Source organism: Idiotropiscis lumnitzeri, chromosome 1, assembly GCF_059441095.1.
Source record: "Idiotropiscis lumnitzeri isolate Australia: NSW breed Sydney's pygmy pipehorse chromosome 1, RoL_Ilum_1.0, whole genome shotgun sequence".
Lineage (NCBI taxonomy): Eukaryota > Metazoa > Chordata > Actinopteri > Syngnathiformes > Syngnathidae > Idiotropiscis > Idiotropiscis lumnitzeri.
This window is the reverse complement of record NC_142391.1, coordinates 45,437,560-45,458,902: the sequence shown is the minus strand read 5'-3', so window position 1 is coordinate 45,458,902 and position 21,343 is coordinate 45,437,560. Positions and strand designations below refer to the sequence as shown.

General features: G+C 40.0%; 1 long non-coding RNA gene across 1 annotated transcript; it reads left to right on the top strand.

Annotated features, from left to right (window-relative positions):
- Positions 1 to 17,030: 17,030 nt before the first annotated feature.
- LOC148344796 (uncharacterized) lies at positions 17,031 to 18,116 on the top strand. The gene is made up of 3 exons (XR_015839629.1): positions 17,031 to 17,246; positions 17,516 to 17,594; positions 17,829 to 18,116. It is a non-coding gene; the product is annotated as an uncharacterized LOC148344796 (long non-coding RNA).
- The last annotated feature ends 3,227 nt before the right edge of the window (positions 18,117 to 21,343 follow it).

Below are 21,343 nucleotides of genomic sequence, written 5' to 3'. Positions count from 1 at the left end.
ATCGAGACAAACAAAGAATGGCGACTGGATTGTACACTGTAGCATTCATCGCTGTTGGGATATAAATATCACCACCTGTTTTTTTTTTTTTTCTTCTTTTTTTTGCAACACTACAGTACTGTACTGCAGTAATTCAATCTGTCAACAGCCTAATTTGCTTGGGGGAACCCAGGATGAATTGCAAGCACAAAACAATAATGGGACCTTTTTGTTCTAGGGTCGAATAAAAAAACAACTAAAGGTTCCTCGTAATTTTGGTGCAAGGTGTTTTTGGTTTGTTTTGGTTTTTAAGTGGACCAGTGCCATTATGTATGTACTGTATATCATAAAAAACAAATTTTAAAAAAAACATTTTTTTTTCTTTTTTTAAAGGATTGACTTAGTGTATCTTTTTCTAGTGGAAGATATTTGTTGAGGGAATATCTGGGTGGTATGGTTCACTAGAGCTTTTCACAGTTCTACCAAGATCCTGTCATACATGTGACCAAAAAGGCCTGCATGAAGGGCAGATGTTTTCCGGGCATCTGCCCACTTTATCCACCTATTGGGACCTCTGTGAGAAAGCCTCTGCTTGTCCAACTCTAAGCCATATAGTGCCCTTTAAAGCATAGGTGAGAACAACTGCGTTTAATTGTTTGTGACGAAACAAGTGATGCAGGTCAGTATGCCATGGAGAGGTCACACTAAGGACATGGCTGAATGTCGATTAAACACACTGATATTAAATCATATAATCATATATCATTTGTTTAGCTTTTTATCAAATTTGTAAAATTTGTTTAATTTTCTTTTCAAAATGTCGAGATACTTTATGTACAACACCTAATGCACTAAAGCATATGTTTAAATCATTTCTGCAATATATTATTACTCCACTTCTGTTTTATATATTCATAGCCAAACATGATAATTACCGTATTTTTACGGCCATAAGACGCACGCTAGCTCAGCTGCTCACGCTAGCCCAGCTGCTCGCGCTAGCTGATGCCTGCTCACCAGGATTCAATCCCCTAAGGGATCGTTGCCAGAGGTATCACCCCATTTCAATGACAGATGTCATGAAACTATTAGGAATGACTGCCAATAACAATGACTCTAATCAACAAAAGGTGTCTTGGGGTGTCTACTAGACAACGTCAGGGGAGGGACTTCACTGGTCACCACACTCCTTAGAGTCACGGTTTCAAATCAAAACAAAAAAAAAAACTCAGCATACAAGCAAACAATGAAACAAAGAAATAAGATTAACACAAAACATGTATCTCTCATGCCATCTATAGACCCAAAAGAAATAAAAATAACACAAAAATATTACAGCAATGGCTTCTTGAGAGCCACTCAGCCTTAGCCAATTACAGATATGGCTTCTTGGGAGCCACTCAGACTCAGCCAATCACATGGCTGTTTAGAGAGATGTGCTGTTGTGCTTTGGGCTTTTTGCAGTCTGTTGTCTAAAGCTGGGACGTTTCTTGATTGCAATAACATAAATAATAATAATGCCTTTATTAGTCCCACAATGGGGAAATTCGAGATTCAAACCCAGGCCTCCTGGGGAGACTGGGTCCTGAACGCGGCGCCTTAGACCACTCGGCCATCCTGGCAGCCACGAGATTCGAACCCAGGCCTCCTGGGGAGACTGGGTCCGGAACGCGGCGCCTTAGACCACTCGGCCATCGTGGCAGCCAAATGATAAGACAGACTACAACATTGTGGACAGCTGCCCTTTCGTCCAGCTTTCTCCTACACCATCACCCAAACACCATAGTCACATAATGTATGTCACGGTCAATTAGAAGCATAGATGACTCAGACTTTGTCCAGCAGGGTGTGCTAACATGCACTCCGAACAGCCCAATGAGTAAAAGGGTTGATGGTCGCGAGAGTAGTGCTTAGTCCATATAATGGGCGCGTCGCTTTACAAGACGCTTTGTTTGTTTTGGGGAAGATTAGGGACTTTAAAGAGCGCCCTATGGCCCGGAAAATACGGTAGTCACAATATCAATAAAAACATTAATTTGTCTGCCAAATCAGTAGAAATCACATTTCCACCTCGGTCTCATGGCTCCCGCACCTTAGTGATAGGTGACTCCATTACCCGCAACATTAAGCTTGAAAATCCAGCCACAGTAATGTGTATTCCTGGGGCCAGAGCACCCGACATAGAAGCTAATCTTATGGAGCTAGCGCGCAAGACACCTATACACCAGTGCAGTGCAAACAACGCTAGCTATTCAGATATAGTGATACACGTTGGCTCCAATGACACTAGGATGAAGCAATCAGAGATCACAAAGAAAAACATAGCAAGGACTTGTGATCTCGCCAGAAAGATGAGTCGGCATCGAGTAATTGTCTCTGGCCCCTTGCCTGCGAGAGGCAATGATGAGAGGTTTAGTAGATTATTCTCGCTAAATAAGTGGCTGGCTAGTTTTTGTAGTGAGCAGGGACTGCAGTTTATAGATAACTGGCCTTCTTTCTGGGGCCGACCCGACCTGCTGAGGATGGACGGCCTTCACCCTAACTGGGAAGGCGCCATCACTCTTTCTAGAAACATAGATTATTGTTTGAGCCTTCCATGACTATTCATATTAGAGCAGGTCGGGCTGCAGGCGAATAGTGAGCCTGTAAGGAAGGGTATGGAGTCTGTAAGGCCTGAGCTAACTAGCGCTATGCTAGACTTAGACAACACACATAGCTTTTCTTCTAGATTTGAGCGCTACACACCATACGCTGTTACATCTCATACTGATATAATTTCTACTGAGGTGGCAATACATGATGGGTTTAAGCATTCCTCCTCGGTCGGTTTTATTGACGACGAGCCGTTCTCACAAAATAATAGCACTCGAAAGCTGGTAAATAACTATCGGATTCCGACCGTCAGAATTTCTCGCCGCGTTTATAGTCGCTCGAGGTACAATCCGGGACCTAGGCAAGGCAATCTCCTTAATATTATGACCAGGAGTCCTGTTGCGCGGAATAACTTAGATAGACCTATTTTACTGAAACTCGGTTTTTTAAATATTAGATCGCTTTCATCGAAAGCCTTGTTAGTTAATGACCTTATTAGAGACCATAATCTTAACATGATTGGTCTTTGCGAGACCTGGTTAAAACCGAATCAGTTTTTACCGCTAAATGAGGCTTCGCCTCCAAACTTCGTGAGCTCGCATGTTGCGCGCCCTCAAAAGAAAGGCGGGGGTGTAGCCCTCATTTCCGAATCTAACCTAAAACTTAGTCCTCGTTTTAGCAATTCCTTTAAAACATTTGAAGTTCTCATTATGCGATCCTCAGCCGAGCTGCCGTTTTATCTTGCCGTTCTTTATCGTCCACCTGGCTCTTACTCCGGCTTTTTAGATGAATTTTCTGAATTCGTAGCTGATTTAGTAACTCATGCGGATAATATACTTATCATGGGCGACTTCAACATTCATATGAATCTCCCGTCGGAACCACTTACCGTGGCGTTTCGGACAATCATTGATATGTTTGGTTTCACGCAAATAATAAATGAAGCAACGCATATAAATGGCAATACGCTAGATTTGGTATTAACCCGAGGCTTAGCATCTTCAAAAATAATTGTATTACCATATACCAGTGCTATATCTGACCATTACTTTATCAAATTTGAAGTCTTGGCTCACTGTCATCGTTCTGACCATAATCAAAATTATAGCAGCCGTAACATTAGCTCCTCAACCATCGTTGTTTTAATGTCGCTTTGTTAAATGCGCTTGACTCCGTCGCGCCTTTAAAAACTAAAACTCGTCCAAAGAGGCTTACTCCGTGGTTTACAGAGGAAACGCGCGTACTGAAACGATCTTGTAGGAAGCTTGAGCGCAAATGGCGTGCGACCAAACTTGAGGTCTTCCGTCAGGCATGGTGCGATAGTTTACTAATATACAAAGAAGCGCTTAATTTAGCCAAAACTAATTATTATTCTAGATTAATTGTCTTACATAAAAACAACCCTAAATATTTATTTGATACCGTAGCAATGCTAACGCAACAGCGACCAACCTCGGATAGCTCTTCCTATTCAGCTCACGATTTTATGCAATTTTTTACTCAGAAGATAGAATGTATTCGTGGTGAGATGAAAGACACTGTTCTTAAAATTCCGTCGAATTCCGCGATAAATGGTGTTAATAGGGACATTAGGGCTGATAACTGTCCGATAACCTGATGTCAATTTAAAAAAATATCTCTTGAGAGCCTAACAAAATTGGTTAGTGCAGCAAAACCGACAACTTGTGTGCTCGATCCGCTTCCTGGTAAACTAATTAAAGAACTGTTTACGACCCTAGGACCGTCTGTTTTAAATATAATTAATCTATCACTTACCACGGGTGTAGTACCAGCAGCTTTTAGGACCGCCGTTATCCGACCGTTACTTAAGCAACCAAATCTTGACCCAGAGAGTCTCATCAACTATAGGCCGGTTTCAAATCTTCCGTTTATTGCAAAAATTCTTGAAAAAGTCGTAGCGCAACAACTTAATGAATATATGACTGCTAATAATCAATTTGAACCTTTCCAATCGGGTTTTAGAGCCGACCACTCTACTGAGACGGCCCTTGCTAAAGTTACTAATGATCTTCTCATAGCTATGGACGCCGACACCTCATCAATATTACTCTTACTCGATCTTAGTGCCGCTTTTGATACCGTTGATCATAACATATTATTAAAACGCCTTGAAACGTGTGCTGGCATTTCAGGTTCAGCGCTTTCTTGGTTTAATTCGTATTTGTCGGAGAGGACGCACCGTGTAATTCATGGCAATACGACTTCGGATCTTTGTAAGATCATATGTGGAGTTCCGCAGGGATCGGTACTTGGACCTCTATTGTTTAGCATCTATATGCTACCGCTTGGTGATATTATACGGAAATATAACATTAGTTTTCACTGTTATGCTGATGATACGCAATTATACATGCCGTTGGATATAACGAATCCGCGCGACTGCTATAAATTAGAGGCGTGCCTTGCCGAAATTAAACAATGGATGTCTTTCAATTTTTTGCGTCTTAACTCAGATAAAACCGAGATGCTCATCATTGGCCCAGCGCGTCATCGGTACCTTTTCAAAGACACCACTCTGAATATCGATAAATGTAATATTATCCAAAAGGATTCAACAAAAAATCTCAGTGTTATATTTGACGCAACTATGTCTTTTCAAATGCACATTAAAAATATTACTCGAACTGCGTTTTTTCATCTGCGTAACATTGCTAAAATTCGCCCAATTCTATCAACGTGTGACGCGGAAATCTTAATCCATGCGTTTGTTACGTCTCGCCTCGACTATTGTAACGCTTTGCTCTCGGGTCTCCCCATGTCGAGTATTAAAAGTCTGCAGTTAGTTCAAAATGCAGCAGCTAGACTCTTAACTAAGACGAGAAAGTTTGATCATATTACCCCGATATTAGCCAATTTGCATTGGCTTCCGGTCCACTTGAGATGTGATTTTAAAGTTCTGCTACTTACTTTTAAAATATTGCACGGCTTAGCACCTTCTTATCTCGTTGACCTCGTGGTACCATATGTTCCGTCCCGAAACCTTCGCTCACAAAATGCTGGTCTTTTAATGATCCCGCGAGCCAAAAAGAAGTCCGCAGGTTCTAGAGCGTTCTCTATTCGGGCACCAATGCTTTGGAATGCACTTCCCTCAGATATTAGAGGCGCCACCTCAGTAGAAATGTTCAAAACACTATTAAAGACGCATTTATACTCTTGTGCATTTAGCTGAAATATTTGTTGGCCTGTTTACTGCCGCTTTTTTTTCTTTTGTTCTCTTTTCTGCCCCCTTTTCCCCCGGCTGGGGGATTAGGTGACGGTGACCCACTAGGAAGTTTAAGGCATTGACCAACTGGGCATGCACCTGTTCCAGTGATGTCGTCTTCCTGCAGCGCGACATTTGATCAATTTATTTATATACTTTAGCATCTAATTTAATTATTTGTTGGCCTGTTTACTGCCGCTTCTTCTCTTTTCTGCCCCCTCCTTCCCCTGCTTGGGAATTAGGTGATGGGGACATGCTTTGAAGATTACGGCACTGACGAACCGGGAAGGGACCTGCTCTGCCGAAGTCGTCTTCATGCAGCGCCTTTTCTGATTTCCTTATATTTCAGCACTTCATTGAACTACTTGTTGGCCTGTTTGCTATTTCTGTTCTTTCTTTTCTGTTCCCAATTCCCCGAATTAGGTGATGGCGATTCACTTGGAAGTGGCTGTACTGAATTTACACCAACTGACCGGTACAAGATCGAAGGCTCATCTTCGGATATGCTGCCATGGATATTACGGCCCTGGATGAGGACCCACTCCACTGAAGTCATCTTCCTGCAGCACTTCATTCAATTGACTCTTATATTATCTCATCTATTATTGCATAGCATCATTGTATGTGTCAAATGTTGCCCAGTTGGCATCCATTGCAGCCTGGTCATCCTGGAAGGGGGATTCCCCCATCTGTGGTCCCTTCTCAAGGTTTCTCACTTTTCCCCTAATGAGGTTTTGTGAGTTTTTCCTTGCCCTCCTGGGGGTTAAGATCGGGGATGTCGATTGTGGCTATGTAAAGCCCTTTGAGACTGTCTGTGATTAAGGGCTATACAAATAAAATTGACTTGACTTGACTTGACTACCAGCTATTTTTGCTTATGTATTTGTTAGTTTTCAGTTGTACTTAACCAATTTCCATTCAACTCGAGTGGAAGAACAATGGAGCATATTATTCAAATATGCAGATTTTTAAAGTACTAGTTGACATCCATCCATTATCTGTTCCGCTTCTCCTTACAAGGGTTGCAGGGGCATGCTGGAGCCTATCCCAGCTATCTTCGGGCAGTAGGCGGGGGACACCCTGAACTGGTTGCCCGCCAATCGCAGGGCACACAGAGACAAATATCCGCGCTCACACTCACACCTAGGGGCACACCTAGGTGTTCAATCAACCTGTCATGCATGTTTTTGGAATGTGGAAGGACACCTGAGTACACGGAGGAAACCCATGCAGGCACAGGGAGAACATGCAAAATCCAAACTGGATGGCCAGAGCCAGAATGGAACCCACGACCTCTGCACTTGTGAGGCCATCGTGCTAACCAGTCGGCTACTGTGCCGCCACTAGTTGACATTCTAGTTTCAATTGCCTTAATACAAGCACATTTTTATTTCCATTGGGTCACACTATATTGTCAAATTGACAATAAGGACACATTTTTTCAGTTCTAATTTTATGGGGGAAAAAATGCATCAACCACTGATATTGAGATACAACTTTTTAGGGGGATAATACGATAAAAAAAAATCATTCGTCAGCACCGCATGACATTAACTTTCTTCCACTCCTCCAAGGTCAGGTCATGGAGGCAGAAGCTTAAGCAGGGAAGCCTGGCCTTCTTTCTTCCTGTTCCTGTGCTGCAAGCTTAAGTGAACTAAACCAAACTGTTTTCAATCACACTAAGAACCACCTTCTCAAGTAGTTAATGGCTTACTACTTTATTGTGTGCCAAGGTTCGAATGATAGCATTCACCTTTCATCAAATTAACTACTCCAGTGGAACCATTACATGGGTGATCAGACCCATATACATTAGGGGAGGGGTGGTTGGGATGACCAGGTACGGGTATGTGTAAACACAATCAAAGCTAATTGATAAATTATTACTAAATGATGTATCTTTAAATGCAAATGTTCAAATAAAAGCATTTTTAGATTTAGTGATCTATCTTAAGAGGAAGAAAGCATGGTCCACTTTGATTTACAGTGGTATTTTCTGGAAAAGTAATCAAAAATACGTATGTGCGTGTGTGTCTAGGAGTGAGTGATAATTAGTCAGTGGTTATACTCAGCTACAGTATATAATTATGTACAGAATTGACGAGAATTTTTCTTTCCCAGACTTTATAAAAGCATTTTGTCATGGCATGAGTGACATGAGTTTTGATTTTCAGAAAACCAGACTCATTTAATGTATTAACTCATGTTTGTTCATAAAAAAGTTGTTCTGTAATATCTGTCAGACATTTTTTGTCGAAGGCCACATTGTAGTTACGGTTTCTCTCAGAGGGCCGTTCTGACAGTAAACCATATAAATGTTTAATTACCTCATCATATCATTACCTATACACAACAAATTGATGAAGAACACACTTCACACACAACACACAAAATCACTTTTTCAATATAATGTAAAAATGCTGCAATGTGTTGGGATTTACATTTATTACAAATGACAATTTTACATTTTATTAGAGTTTGGCAAGAATCGTGGAAGATGATGCACAAGATTTGCTTTCACGTGCCACATAAAATTATGTGGGGCGACTTACAGTGTTACTCAGTCTTATTTGCCTTGTGGAAATCGGACCACACAACTCGGCATGAATTTATATTTTTATATTTTGCTGTAAGTTAGCCTGATAATTGTTAGCATAGTGACATGTTTCAATTTTTATGATAAATTACTCTGATCAAGTTGTCAACTCTTACCATACCATCGTATCAGTTCTCAATGGAAATAGTAGAGAACGCTAAGAGGCCTTCAATTTTGTTGGGAAGCTGTTAAATGTTCTACAAATCAAGCTCGATTGGCAAAAAGAAAAAAAAAAGTATCTCAAAAAACTTAAATAAAGTTTGAAACAAGTGTAGCATCCCGTTCAAAATGTTAGTGGGTGTTTCTTTTCATTTATTTATTTATTCATTATAGTCCCTCACAGGAAAATTCAAATCCCGATGGTATATTTTGTGGTGCACATCACAAAGAGAACCAGACCACACGAATGCCAGGAGCCATGCCAGAGTGAAAGAGGCACACAAACAATTCTGCACTTCTTTGGCTACAGGACCTCTTTGGCTGCTCCAAAACCTGAATCCTTTCAGATGAGCAACTTCTGCCCCATTAACGTTCTATTTTTTGAAATTGAATAATTATTTGATCAATTGATTTAGAGCAGCCAAAACATTACAAAGATAAACAGGTTACATTCTCAAAAAGGCATCCGCATTCATCTTACTGCAAAGGCCAAGCGAAAGGCAATAAAGGAGACTATAATTGTCTGTATCTGTTTGACTCTTGTAAAATATTCTGCTTAGGGAGCGACAGGCAGCAGCAGCAGCATTTTACTGACTGCTAGTACTTAATACATAATGCAATATTCTTTGCTGTGCCATTTGTCATTGAAAGGGAGACACAGATTGTGGCTCAGGGCAGAGCATCTGTCCTAGAGGCTGCTACAAAATGGGCTAAAAGCTCCTCCAGCTGAGCCAAGCCAGTCACATCGTGAACCCTGGAAAATCGTCACTCCTCCTCTTCCATAGGCACATTTTGTTACTGTCTTTCTATTACCAGTGTCTCTGTTTCCGCCTACGGCTCTCTGTCTCTATCGCACTCGCTCATACACAGACACAGACACACACGACACACACAAACACCCACACGCACACCCACGCACACACACAAGCGTGTTAGATGATAGTTTACGTTCATGTTGCCCACAGGCAGTAGCTCAACATGCTTTCCCCGCAGTTACTCTACTACCCTTCTCCACAGGCAGTACAACCCTGGCAATAGTCTGAACAAGGCCACTGAGATCCCATTGGGGGAACCACTCCCATCCCTAACAATAAATGTGCACGTGCCACAAATTAAAATGAGGGGGAGGTTAGGGAATTGTCAGCCTTCAAATGACTGACATAAGTTACAAGCAAATTTTAATTAGCCAGGAGGAGTGGGGTGATAATTCAGAGGGCCCTAGTTCTGTCAGGGGCTAATCTATATTGTGTTTATCCATTGAGCAGGCATCTGGAGACTTCAGTGGGCCCCTACTTGTGGCACACAGTGAAACACGGGACCTCCTCCAAATTAGCAAACTGATATAAAGTGATACTCATACTAAGAATGAAAGAAAGTGGCTTTAAACATTAAAAATGTTTTCCATGTGCTAATATGTCATGATATATACTTATTCAGTGTGAACTGGAGTCTATCTCAGCTGTTTACGCTTAACCACGATTTTGACCCACAACGTCTTAATGTGAGGTATATGCTTAAAGCTCATACCAACCACTGTGTCACCATAAATATATTTAATTTTTGCAAAATCAGTCTCTAGCTACACTCTCATCAGACATTCGATGATAACTGAATCCTCAGAAAATTATAATAAAATATTATAATAATTAATATAATAAAATACTAAACTAAAAATGAGGAAAGAATTTAAGAAATGAATAGATAGCATGTTGGTATCGTGACATGTCTGGGAAACCATTGGGAGATTTTGTGTTCTGATCTTTGATCAGAGTTTTCATGTTCTTCCCATAAATGTGACTTGGATTTCTCTTGGTCGCGGGGGGGTTGCAGGAGAAGGGCATTGTTGCAAAATGTTGTTAAAAAATTTTTTTTCAACGTTTTGTGAAGAACATTGATCATGTGAATGATTTCTCAAATTAATTAGGTAACCCAAATATCAATATGCAACACTTAATTCCTATCAACCTCTGCCAGCATTCACATTTTCAAATGATTCAATTTTGAACATTCCTAGAAAATCACAACATTAGATCACTGGTACACTATTGTTTCAACAGGCCAGAGGGTTTTGTCACCCCTACTCTAAATTATCCATTGGCATAAATATGAACTGGGATAAGTTCTCAATGAGGATAAATGGACGGATGGATGGATGGATAGATGATTAGTTTTGTGGATTGCATGGACATGTTTCACTTTCTTCTTACGAACTCTAAGTGGCTTTTGCTATAAATTAAAAGTAGCTGATCAACACTTCTGTTTTAGAACTGGAGGGCAGTGATTCGCTTGCCCCAGTTGACAATTTGAAAAAAATAAATGGTAACCAGTTGATGGTGAGTCCTGACCACAGTTGAGGTGTCTTTGAGCAAGGCACTAACTCTCAAGTTAAGTTGTTTGTGTGGCCTTCGTTTTCTTTCACTCTGACATCTCTCCTTGCATACCTGCACATGTTCAATATGTTTCTCTGTGTCGTGTACAACACAAATATACAGCAAAGTGTGAGTTTAACTCCCCTGTGAAAGATTGTAATGGGTTTTTATTTTTATATTATTTTTTTCAATTAATCTGTGAATTATATATATATATTTTTTTAATTAAACTGTTAATCCTCATTTGGGCCTGGATAGACATTCTCACGAACTTTATGCAGAAAAGCGAAAAATGGATTAAACAATTCCTTCTAGTGGAGGTCACGTAAACATTTGACATTTATGGGTTTGAACGGAACCCTAAAGTTTGAAGGTCTGCTTTTGTAAAGTAGTGTTAAGATCAAGCATTCGAAAATATATCTCTGTATATATTTTTCTTGCATAATTAAACTTTATAACAGTGTTTCCTCATGCATAAAAGCTCTGTGTTCTGTTTAGTCTGATCCATTCTATCCATGTCATGAAACAATTCAGTAGGCATGTGTTACCGCTGAGGAAAGTAATCAGGGTCATTAATATTTCAGACTCTGCCACGCCTTCCCGACTGTTATTCAATCTCAGCTCCTGTTCCACTCTGAATTTTATGTTGTCATTATTTATTTACTGATGAAGAAGGTGGCAGAACATACATGCCGCCCGCAAGGTTGGACATGAGGGGCAGAGCTTCTCTTGGAGCAGGAGGCGGAATTGTTGAGGGTAAAGTTTGATGACAGCGCTGCCCCTTGTCCTCTACTGCTACGTGCCGTACATAATGGAAAGAGGTCATGTTGAAAAATGTGCCCAAATATCGGCATGACGGCAGCTTTATGACCCCTTTCCAGGGTAATATTTGTCATGATTACTCAGTGTCTGTTTGTTTTGCTTAGCTCTGAGATATGGAAGTGGAGTAAAAAAATCATGTCTTTTTTTTTTGCAATATGTTCATAATTTTAAATTTTTTAATCTCCCATGTATTCCTCAAATACGTTATCTTTAACAAGAAGCCAGTTTTTATTTTTTTTTTATTTTTTTATACAGAGCACAGAAGCCCCTAACCTGAAATTTTAGGGGAGCAAGTAGAACATTTTGGGACAGAACTATAAATCCTCTTGTGTAAATTATGACATTCCCACTCATATTTACTATATTGATGGGCTGAAGTGAAGTGGCGTTTGTCAGCAGCAAAAAATATTCAATAATAATTAACAAACATATATATGACATATAAACATTTGCAAATTTACTGGTTGCACACAAGCGAGTAGATGAAACTTGCACTGTCTGCAATTTTCTGGGCAAAATTTCCAACATTTAGGGGCAGTCTGGACCCCTGCACGCCATTCCTCCTTTTTGTTTCGCAATAGCAATTGTCTTGTCTTCTTTGAACTCACAGCACACACTCAATATTGTTGGTAATCTTCTGTTTGAACAAGACAAACCCACAATATTTACTACAATAACATAACTACAATAAATAAAAATGATGAGACTGGCATATGCCAGAATATACACCGCCAAGCCACAAAGCAAGTGGGAAAATATTTTTAATGAAACAAAGGAGAAGCTTTTAAACATCACCTTAAGTTACCAGACGTGAAAATGAAACCTTCAAAGACAAGAAGAAGAAATATGGCAGTGACTGAGAATGCCTTCACAAATAAATAAATAATTAAATATAAAACATACCGTCAAGTAATGTCTGACAAGTATTAGTATATTTTGTATTTATTATTACTTATCAGTTTCAAGTTATTTTACTTGTGTGTTTTTCTTTCTTAAATGGAAGGTTACCAAAAACGTTGTTTAAATAGTATATGTAAGACAACCATACGAGGTGATTTCAAAAAGTCCTGCTATTTTGCATCAACATAACATGACCCATGCATATACATAACTGCTGCTCTCTAGTGATCAAATCATATTTTAATTCCATGTAAAATTCCATGTGCTTTGAAATTATATTGTAATTAAATGAAAGTTAAATTATCATAAATTTCCCTAATGGAGTAATCCCTCTCAGACAGAAGACAAAATATGCAGGTTAGTGTTACATTTTCTGCCTTTCATCCCATGTTCCTGATTTTCATATAAAAGTCTTTTTGTGTTTTTATAAAAAGCACTCAGTGACTTGGCAAACAATACATTGCTTGTCGAGAGTATATTTGACAATGAATATCATTGCATTGTTTGAATTTACAACAGCACTTGGAAAACAATAAAATATTCATCTTCAGTGTACAACTAGTGTGGCTTGAGACAAAGCTGCTGAATTGTGCCACAGTGCCCTGGCCTGCAGTTGCTGTTATTGCGCATTTCTATTATCCTCATGTTAAATAAAGCAAAAAGGTCGTTGTATGCTATACGCCTGTAACCAAAAACACTTTGTTGATGCATGTTTCATGTTAGTCTTCCTCTCAGTGACAGGGCTGACACATAGGGATACACAATGATTCACACAGAAGGGACAATCAAGTCTGAAGTCCTCCTAACATTACAAGCTTTTAGATAGGTTACCTAACAGTACATGCTTTTAGATAGGTTACCAGGAAAAACACAGACGTATCAAGCAACTCGCATCACAAACGAAACCCGTAAGGTTAAATTGCTCACTTCATGTGCAACGTTCTGTTTTTTGCTGGATAGGGACCCTCGAGGACACTCTGAACTAATGCTTTGTTTACACACCTTTCCTCAATATTTTGGGGTCCAATCATGACTTCATATTACAGTTCTTCTCAATTGCGTTGGTACATCTCTCAGATCAGAATTCAAACTGTCACAACTGCTGGTTTAATCGCATTACATCGTAGTGTGACTTGTGCACATAAAAAAGCAGTTTGTATGATTTATTTGAACTAATTTCTAATTCTTTGCCACATTCATGCAAATGATTATGTACATTTCTTAGCTGTTTCTGACATTATCAATTGTCATGTTGTTCAGAATGTATTCTAAATGGGTCTCTGATGAATTGTCTCACACTTCACAACATTTTGTCATTAGTTCACATTACAAGGGTTGTTCTAAGAAAGGGTGGTCCACTCTGGGCAGCAGATGGTAACACAGTTTTTATCTTTAAAAGCAATCACCAGATTTGACTTTTTCCAATATTGCATATATAATGCAAATATAAAACAAACGTACATGTATTAGTGCCGTTTGTGAGTGAATGCATTCTTAGCAGTGAATAATAGCCACCCTGTCTACTTCCAGTTAGTAACATGTGGACACGTGTAAACAAGAGCCCTTGATACCCTTAAAATACATAAATAGCAAAAGTATTTGTTACCAATATACTAGTAAATTACAACACAATACCATTTAATTGAGTTCCACACTGACCATAAAGAGACAATATATCAGCAGAGAAAATTCCATTGCAATGATTTTTTTTTTTCAATCTAAATATGGTGTTAATATTTTTGATAAACTTTTTGGTTTATTCCGCAATGACTGATGAGATTTTACTCATATTAAAAAAACATTTCTGGAATGTGAATGAGAATTTGTGGCCAAAACGCTAGGATCGTCAAGTGTATGGAAGACTGCAATTTAATTCCACCAACACTACATGGACAGTTTTTCCTTAGTACACTGTTTTAGAATAGATTTTTTTCTTTTTGCTATGCAGTGCTGTCTTTCAGATCAAATTGTCTGTCAACAACGCAGGACAAACAGTAAACGTGGCAATCTTGTCAAGTCTCTTGCAATCAATCTTCCACATACACTACCATGTTATTTACAATTAACAAAACTTTATTAAAGCACTTTAAAACAACCATTGCTGCCTACAAATCCACTCCATGGAGTAGAAATTAGTCACACAATAACAAAGACAGCTAAAACAATAACTTAATAACAATAAAACCAGAGGTATAGAAGACCATTCCCGCCAAATTACTTTGGAAGAAGCCCATTCGTGCCTTTAAAAAATAAAAATAAAAATCTTACTTGTAGAAGCCTGTTTCCGCCAGTGGATTTTCTTTAGTCCCGCTGGTAAATTTTTTTTTATAAATAAATAAATGAAACAGGCAAGCACTGTCTGAGCTACAAAACAATGAATAATGTTTGATATAAACGGCATCTGAAGAGACCGTAGGCATACCCACTTGGTGCGTGCAACTCTGTTTCAACATAATTGGCTATATCGCATATAGACCTATAAAATCACAACTCACACCATTTTAACACCTGTCAAGAATGAGCACGTAATAATAATCTCACAAAGACAACTTTTGCATGCCCTTTGAGTGTGACATTTTGCAGCTCAAATGGTGCTTGCCTGTGGATGGGCATGCGTGTGAAAGTTTGTTGTTGTTTTTCAACTGGTTTGTCTATAAAATAAAATTAAATATATCCACTGGCGGAAACAGGCTTCTGCAAGTTAAAAAAGACATAGATTTTTTTTTTTTTACAGGCGTGAATGGGTTCCTTCCCAAAGTAACCCAAAAAAAGTTTTTTTTTGGCGGAAATGGGCTTCCAGACAGAGGTGACAAGTAACTAAGTAAAAGTACTTAACCTAATGTAAGAAGAAAATTTCCCGCTTACATTGTACCTCTACTCTTTGCAATTTTATTCAAATATCTGTACTTTTTACACCTTTCACTCGCAAAAAAAGAATTATTATAATTTCATTTTGGATTGTGTTCATTCCAGTTTATCATTGTTCAAAACACCAACAAAGTAAATTGCGCTAGGATAGATTGAGTGATATTGATTGTGGTTGGATGAGAAGTATAAACATCCGGCCGGAGGTTGATTTTAGTCCGGCCAACGAATCGGCCCTCGTGCGTATAATGAACCTATTCGCGAAAAGGGCAAGCGACAAAAATTGCCTCCGAACGTGTCACTACCAACTGATGTGGGAACCTCCAGTAATGTCTGGTGCGATTACCTGAAGCACCGGGCAGGTGCGTAGGGGTGGAGGAGCTCAGAGAGGTAAGGTGGGGTGAGACCATATAAAGCAGTGACCACAAAAGCCACATTGCACTTGGTCAGGCAGTACCTATCAGCTGTCTCCGGAGTCCCACAGGGCAAAAAGGCCCAATAGGAATCCTTCCGCTTGAGGGCATACCTCACCCTTGGTGTCTAATAACAGGTTCAGGGGGTTTCGCCAAGACAGGAACCAAACACGTTACGGCCACTGCTCAGGACAGCCACCTCAACAATGAAAGCATGGAACATGGTCCATTTGGACTCAATGTTCCCGGCCTCCACATGATGTTGAGAAAGTTCTGTCGGAGGTGGGAATAGAAACTCCTTCAGTCGGGGACTCAGACAGATATCCCCAGGAGACCCTCAAACTCATTTGGGTCTGTCTGGTTGGACTGGCATCTTCCCCATCATCGGAGCCAAGACTCCACCAAGTAAGAGTTAGTTGACAACTTTGCCCTGGTCTTCTCCTGAGTGTCCAAGACATGACAGAAAATTTTACACCACCACAAACTCGATCCCGAAAATGTGGCTTTGGTTGTCCTGGTGCCGATTGCACATGTGTACACCTTATGTCTGAACATAGTATTCATTATATGGAAAATTCATGATGAGCATACAAGTCCCATAACAGATCACCACTCAGGTTCTGAGTGGGGAGGCATTCCTCCTGCTCTTACTGTCATTGCCCAAGTGAGCTTTGAAGTCCACCAACAGAACAAGGGAGTTCCCAGAGGGAGTGCTCTCCAGCACCCCCTCCAACAACGCCAAGAAGGGTGGCTACTCTGAACTGCTGTTTGGTGCATAAGCATAAATAACAATAAAGACCTGTACCCCCACCCATGGCCAGAGAGAGGTGACCCTCTTGTCAGTGTTTCCTCCCACATTCTAAAGACAAGCATGGTGTCATGGTCTTTGCTTGTTACGCTTAGTTTAGTATTTAGTTTCATGTTGTTCCTTATTTGGTGTGTGTCTCGTGCTCAAATTCTGATTGTGTTCATCTGTGCTTGTAGTCTCACTCCCTCGTAAAAACCAATCAGCTCCCTCAAACCCTTTGTGTCCAGGTGTTCCTCATTGTCTCGTTACTTTGTTTGTATTTAGTTCCTTGTTTGCTTTCATTTCTCTCTGGTCCATTGTTGTTGTTTCCAGTCTCTGTTCACCTGTTCTCCATTCCAGTCTCGGTTTCCCCAGTCAAGTCCTTGTTTTGTTGATCCTGGTTAATTTGTACCTTTGTATTTTCTGACTTTCCCAGTGCCTTGTTTGCCTTTTTATTTTCAATTAAATTCCATTTAAGTTACCCCCGCCTCGCTTCCATGTGTTTGGGTCCTCCTCAATCACCACCACAACCTGACACATGGTAGGTTAACAAAACACTCAAAATTGTCCAAATGTGTGATTGTGAGTGTGAGGGTTGTTTGTTTTAGCTTTGCGATTAGCTGGCCACCAGTTCAGGGTCTACCCCGCCTACTGCCTGAAACTGACTGCGATAGGCTGCAGCACGCCAGCGATCCTTGTGAGGATAAGCGATCGGATAATGCATGGATAGATGGATGGAGGATTGATATTTTAAAAACGATTATAAAATGTACTTTGTCTGGTCCCTCACCAACGATCTTTTTGACATAGGTGACCCGGTTGGGTCATAAAACTCCAGACAACTTGGCTCCTAGGATCATTGGGAAACACAAACCTCTACCACAATAAGGTGACTATTCAGGGAAAGGATTTTTTTTCATTTTTTTAATTATTGCACTACTGGTCACTTTAAATTGCTTGATAACTTTCTATATCATTTGCACAGCTGTCTTTGTTTGGTACAATTGCTAATTCCGCTATCCTTCGATTGATTAACTGACCTCTGTACTTACAGTCTCCGGTTTCCTCCCACATTCCTAAAACAGGCATGGCAGGTCGACTGAACATTCTAAATTGCCCCTAGGTATGCGTGTGAGCGCGGATGGTTGTTCATCTCTGTGTGCCCTGCAATTGGCTGGCAACCAGTTCAGGGTGTCCCCTGCCTGCTGCCCGAAGATAGTTGGGATAGCACCCCCGCGACCCAAGTGAGGAGAAGTAGTACAGAAAATGGATTGATGGATGGACAATTAACTGAGCAAAGAGTTTTAATAAACGTGGATATACAGGTTTGTTATGTGCCCTTACAGTAGGTGTTGATAATAATTTCTTAGTGCTTGAGTGTCTTAAACTACCAGAGTCAAATTGCTACTGTGTTTTTCACATACTTGCCAATAAAAGGTATTCTGTTTTGTTGATAGAAGTGTCTTTACTCCTGAACATTTTCCCCATTCTTCTGAAATTATGTTTAAGCTCCTGACGTAAGGGAAGTCTAGAAAATATCACTGATGCCCCAGCTCTGAAAATACATACTGTTATTCTGTTAATCTATGATTTAGTCAAAGTTGAAGACTGAAATACGACATTTGAGTCCTATTGGCATCTAAAGTACTGGTACTAACAATCTTTGAATATGATCCAAATAAAATTGTGTGTGCATAAACTCTCTGTGTCAGACGGAAGACAATAAAGCTGTTGTATCTATTGGGTTTGCATCCGATTGTCTTCATAATTCTTCCAAAACTCAAAAACAAAATTACAAAATTCAATGTATAGGAAGTGAAGATTCTGTCCAACGTGTATGAATTCCAGATAAATATTGAATAATTGGCGTGTCACATCTTGTCATGAACAGACCAACTTGGCCATTATAGAAATGGCGTTATTGTCAGGGGATAAGTGATGGTCCTGGTTAAGTAGATTAGGTTAGAGTTGGGGATTGAGGGGCTAGGATTAATCTGGAATTAAAACTGATATGTGCCCACTAAATAACAGGTAGACCCACTACAAGCACCCCCTCCACAATACAACACCCACAACCAACCCTCTTCCCTTCCACTCCTCCCTCAAGGCTGGTGCCACCATGAACCTTGAACTCTGACTTGACCTTGTCTATGAAGGCCCCCTGCTCGCTGTGTGCCATGATCGCCCACAACCCCCTTCCTTTATTTTCATTTTCTGCTCAGTAAGTCTTCCTCTCAGAGTTGCAGCAACACTTTAGGGCATCAGAGATGCATAAAAGAGAGAAAGGAAGGCACAAATGTTACTCTTACTTGCTGTGGCGGAAACAATTTGAAAATGAGTGATGCTTTTTGAGTCCCAGGAGGCACTTGGGTTTTTCTCTCAGTCCCTCTTGCTCTCTTACTCTGTCTGTGCAGGAGGAGGGGGTGATAGCATAAAGGAACAAGCATGACAACAGCGGATTCTGAAAGAGCTAACTGGTGGGTGGATTAAGTATGTCATTGAATGGGGTTCTGTTGTAAATGACAGGGTGGGGTGGGTTTTCATCCCCATCTGGTCTTTTTAAAGAATACTTTGTAGTAATTACCCCCCAGACAGCATTGTAGAGCGCCCAAGCCATCCGACCAGGTGCCTGCAAGTCCTGCTGCGTCCAGCCATTCAATGGCACTGCATGCTGCCCTGTGGAAAATGGCCCCAAGGTCACCATCTGATTTTCTATGCTAACACATTACTGTTTTTTTTTTAACAAATACAAATCCAACCCACTGTGAAGCCTGATCCCAAAACATCGCAACAACAGTGTCATTTTTAAATATAGCAAATGAAAATGGTAATAATATACTGCTTAGATGGAAACATTTAGTTAGAAAAAGGGAAAAAATACGATATGACGCGCAAAAACGTTCACCCCAAAAGCTCACCTTGATAATCAAGAGTGTAACAATAAATGGCTACATCACTTGGAGGCCTCCTGTAATCTCCCTGGAGAGAGCTCTCTCAGCTGCTGCCCTCTTCAGAAAAGAAAGTGTCTGCTTGCCACTCTTGACCCTCTTAAGAAGAAGACAAGTCCAAATAATGCCTCAGATAAAATCTCTGAGGGTCTTACTGTGAGTCTGTCTTTTCTTAGTGGAAAATACTGTGCACGGACATGATTGATTTTGCATCATGATATTATGGGACTCTCTTTCTCTTTCTCAATCCTTGCTGTTTTTAAAATATCTATCCATCCATCTATCCAACCATTAGCTGAGGCACTTCTCCTCTTGAGGGTCGCGGGCGTGCTGGAGCCCATCCCAGCTGTTTTTGGGCAGTAGGAGGTGTACACCCTGGACTGGTTGCCAGCCAATCGAAGGACATTTTTAAAGTACCTATAAGTGTAATTGAACTAAAATAGTGTTTGTTCACATTGGTTATAATGGGATCCCTCCATCAAATGAAAATGTACGTTGACTTAAAGGTAATTGATTTGGATTTAACTGTATGTTAACGATGAGTTTACCGCTCAGAAGTTTAATAAAAAAATCTACATTGTAAACTTGGTCTGTAGTCTGTTGCCTCCCAGCTGTGTACTTCCCAGTATGTCAGTAACAACAGGTCCTTAACCTTTGCCACTGACACGTATAGAAGGCCCCTGTGCACTCATCAGCTTTTCAACATTATTCATGAATGAGCATATAAAGCATGGTGGCCTTAACAGTGCTAATGACAGGAGTAATTCATAGGGGGTAGGGGGGGGGGTTGTCAAGACTCATGCATTGTCAATCTCCAAGGATGTAGCAAAAGGCTAGTTGGAGTCATGAATCTGCAAGTATTTTTGGTGTCACAGAATATTTCAGGATCCTCCAACTAACTCTTGGACTACAAATAATATTCCAATGTCAAAGACATCTATTCAAACTGGGTTTCTAGTTTCGTAATTTATAGAGATGCAATGAAATCGTCAAGAATCAGATACAATACAACTTTATTTATGTGGCGAATTTCACAACATGGTAATGATATCAATATTAGTAAAATTGTATTTGTAAAATATTGGTTCAACTATGTGTAACCGGGTAGAGTAACCTTGATTTGATAACGGAACATCTTGGTGCTGATCCTGGGTTAAATGCCACAGAAGTCTCTTCTTCCATCCACCTGTTTCAAATGATCATTAGCAGACTTCTCAGAGCTTGCTGATGAGCTGATCATTTAAATCAGGTGTGTTGGAAAGAGGGTTATATCAACAACAAGATGGATAGAGGCGCTTGAGAACTAGACTTTATTTGATGTCTTGTTTGCTTACCATAACTCAAATATACCACACTAAATGAAAATAAACTCTAAAATGGTTTCCATAATCAAAAGTAATAAACGTGGTACCACCCGTTTGACCTCTTTTAATTGAATGTCCTGTGATTGTCTCAATGCTTTCAGTCTTCTTGTTTTTTTTCTCATTTTGAGTCAAAACAAAGGGAGTCTCAGGAGATAAAAATGTTCCCCTCCAAAAAATCAATTAAATGTCTTCATTTCAGTTTCTACCTCCCTCCTGAAATGTCAAACCTCCAATTGTGATATATATGAACTACATGAAATACAGAGATGTGCTGTACAAGGCTGGTGACGAAGTCCTTCTCCTAAATATGCAAAAGCTTGGGAGAA